Below are 3788 nucleotides of genomic sequence, written 5' to 3'. Positions count from 1 at the left end.
TCTTTCAATATTATTGTATGTTATTTTATTTTTTATTTATGATCATATTTATATTATTTAAACTCGTAAGTAAATATTATAATATAATATCTTTTATTTTATTTTTTTATTTATGTAAAGTAGTACAATTAAATTATTATTATATTTTATTTATTTATTTATTTATTAAATAATTATTTGTTATAATCATTTAAATTAATAGATATGTTTGATGAATAAATATATTTTTGTTATACTAGTCTAACAAGAATCTTATGGTTTGTAAATTAGATCAGCCGGAGACATAGAATTCGATGGTAGAAGACGCTTTACAAGTAATGAGATTTTACCCCATTTCTAGAATTGGGGTGGTCAAAGAATTTTATCCTTTACTATCTGCTTTGGTGGAAAGGTGGAGGCCGGAGGCTCACACCTTTGTATTGTCGATGGATGAGGTTACCATGACATTGGAAGATATCGCTCATATATTTGGCCTACCCATTGAGGACAGGTTGTGAGCGGCTATACAGATAGCAATGACAAATTCCTGCAGAGTCAGAGCATCGCAATTTTCGGCCGCGATCCCGTTGTAAGTAATTCCTACAAAATCTTATATAAAGGTGGCATGTGTTTACCATATCAGAGACGCAGAGCCATTAGACACTTTGAAGTCTATTCAGAGATACGTGAGATGCCAGATTTTCTGTTTGTTGGGTTCAACCCTATTCGTGGATAAGTCGATGGCAAATGCCCACGCAAAGTATCACCGTTACTCCGCGATTTTAAACTGTTCCACACTTACAGTTGGGGGTCAGTATGTCTCGCGCATCTTTATATGGCACTATACCATGCATCACGATATGATACTAAGGAGATGGATGACCCTCTTAATCTTTTGTTTGTTTGCGCATGGGAGCGAATGCCATGTATTGTGCCCGTACTGAGACAGTACCTTCCAGCGACTGACGTACCAGTTGCTCGGAGGTAACAGTTTCTATTTTTGTTGTGTATTCTATTGACGACGCATATTTGTTTGTCGGAACATTTTTTTATTTTTTCAATGTTACGTGTTTCAGGTGAAGTCATTCCGCATGAACCACAGCATGATTATCGAAGACAACAATGATATTTAGGCAGAAAATAGACTACATGGACGAGGTACATATTTTTGCTTTGTGTGTGTTAATATCTAACATTAATATTAGGTTTCTAATTTTCTAATAATATGTTGTAATTTGTGTGGTAGCCGTACGAAGGATTGATGATACCCGACGAGCTACATAGACACCTTGAGGTGAGTGACACTGTTGCTCCATTATTGTCATTCGAGTGTGTCGAATGGCACCCTACGAACTGAGTGATGCATCAGTTCGGGTATGCACAACCCGCCTCAGAGGTAGAAAAAGTCATTCCACCAGAAGAGCATTGCATCACTCTTTGCGGAATGCAGCTTCATGACTGGAGAGTTTTACATGCGGGGTGAAAAACGGAATGGGGCATCCGTTGTAACACTCGGTTGCGGGATCGGCACCCCTTTCGACTTGGGACTTTAGACCATCGGCTGAGTACCGTGATTGTCAGGAATGATCCTGTGAAATCATTTCCATGGTGAATGTGTGCTTACCGTTGTATCTGCGTATCTCCCAACAACCTTTTTCCAAATCAAGCTGGCTCGGATAAGCTAGTCGCACCCATGCCTATACGTCTTGCATTTTGCATAGAACGTCTATGGTTCAGACTCATATATATTGTAATCGACTCCTCTAGAGATAATGTAACTTCTAATTTCTGCGACGACTGACTTTCTAGAACTATATTCCATTCCGATCCTGAACTCCCTTTAGAATCAGTAACACCTACACAAAGCAGAAATTATCATTTATTGATCCATCCAAAATATAAATTAAGAAAAACGTATCATTTACTCATCACGTACCTATGTTGGTATATTCTGAAAATTTTGGTGCATGCATGGCGTTAAGATCCAATTTACACATTAAAGGTGGAACGTCCATCGGTTGACTAATTGCGGGAGGAACCACTACATTATCTACTGCTGCCTCAACTCCCACATCACCATTCTCGTTTTCGTTCCTGGCTTCATAAGTAGCTTTGAAGTCCTCTTCGCTATCACTATTCATTCATTCATACACTTCAGCTTTATCATCCTTTATATCTGAATCATTTTGAATCCCATCTACCTCTACATTTTCAAAAAAAAACATACAACTCAATATTTGGCTGTCACACCCGAGTCTACCGGTGAATATGGAACATATTCTGCATACTCGCTTTGTCAATGATCGGCATAATATCAAAATATATTAGACCACCAAAAACTATAACCGGATTCCGGTACAGAATACTATTCATTCTCCTCAACATCCATGCTTTGACAAACCATTCCGAAGCTCCATGAACGTCATGGTTCATGGAACCATAAACAAAAACGGATTCTCACATGCAAACCTCACTCCCTCATGAGTATTCTGTATAATCTCACTGTTACAATACACTACCAAATTTGCGGTACCCTCCATCACACCAGAAACACACTCAAACAAATCTTCTCTTCGCAATGAAATGATACCAAACATTGCTTTATATATATAGAGAAAGCACTTAACACGCACACCACGTCTTGCATCGCCATCGAATCAGAGAGCGATACGTTATCAACACGCCCCCCACGTATTAAACTAGTCCTCAAATCAGACATCGACACATCTGTTATCAATATACCCTCCCCGTGGTGTCAGCTCACCCTTCACGTGCTGCGTCAGCACGCCCCCACATGTTGAAGCTGCTATCTCACATGTCCACCAATATGCAAATACACCAAAATTTTTTATTTCTATTAGAAACACCAATAAACATTTCATATTATAAAAAATAACCACAAATATATTGAAAACTTAATTTTTTTTATATTTTTAATGAAAATTTTTTTATTATGTAATATTAGATAAACCCATAATAAAAAGGGAATGCATGACATAATGAGTGGCACACACGTAATAACGAAATGACACGTGATTGGGCCCTCTGATACAATTTTGTTTGTGCCGTCTGAAAAAGCTGATGGCTGCAAGAGTAATAAAAATCCTTAAAGCCCAAAAATACAAAAACGTCATTCAAAGTTTCACTCTTTTAAGGACAAGAATGGATTGCTATGCTATGGTGGTTGAGACTTGAGATCATCAGAGTAGAGAGAGAGAAATGATGGAATAGAATTAATGGAAGAAGCTTGCATTGCGCGTGCGTGTATATCAGTTTTGGAGCCACAAGACCCTGTAGAGTGCAGATAGTAGATCCTAACCACCTAAAAAACACACAAGTTTGTGGTTCAACATTAACTACCGGTCCTTTTCCTTCCTCAACTGGCTTTGTCTTTGCTAACATTTTTATTCCAAATTAGCTAACTTAACTTTTTTGTGTTTTACCCATCTTGGTTAATTAAGGTAAAAATTATTTTTATGGTACCGTTTAGATTTATATGTGTCTATTTAATGTTATTTTTAAATTCTAATTATATATTTCATATTTTTTACCTTAACTATTTACTAGACTTGAAAATATCTTATATATTTTCTTATACTAAAATATAGGCCCTTTTACCTAAATACGCATCTAAAAAACATTAATTCCCAAAATGCGCATGACTGAAAATCTTTCTGAAAATGCGCATTGCCATTTCTTGGCCTGTGCCCGTGAAATAGATTTAAACTACATTTCACTGAAGGTGCCCACGAAATGGACAATCCATGTCAGGGTCAACTCTCACGAAATGGCTATCCCATTTTTATAGT

At 37.0% G+C, this 3788-nt stretch overlaps 1 long non-coding RNA gene across 1 annotated transcript in view; it reads left to right on the top strand.

Annotated features, from left to right (window-relative positions):
- Window positions 1-1764, top strand: part of LOC127741176 (uncharacterized) — a 5517-nt gene extending 3753 nt beyond the window's left edge. The window contains exons 3-5 of the long non-coding RNA XR_008002166.1: window positions 271-963; window positions 1056-1137; window positions 1226-1764. This is a non-coding gene — a long non-coding RNA (uncharacterized LOC127741176). The remainder of the gene's footprint in view (window positions 1-270; window positions 964-1055; window positions 1138-1225) is intronic.
- Window positions 1765-3788: the final 2024 nt, after the last annotated feature.

The sequence above is a fragment of the Arachis duranensis genome, chromosome 1 (genome assembly GCF_000817695.3).
Source record: "Arachis duranensis cultivar V14167 chromosome 1, aradu.V14167.gnm2.J7QH, whole genome shotgun sequence".
Classification (NCBI taxonomy): domain Eukaryota; kingdom Viridiplantae; phylum Streptophyta; class Magnoliopsida; order Fabales; family Fabaceae; genus Arachis; species Arachis duranensis.
This window is presented reverse-complemented; position numbering and strand designations above follow the sequence as displayed.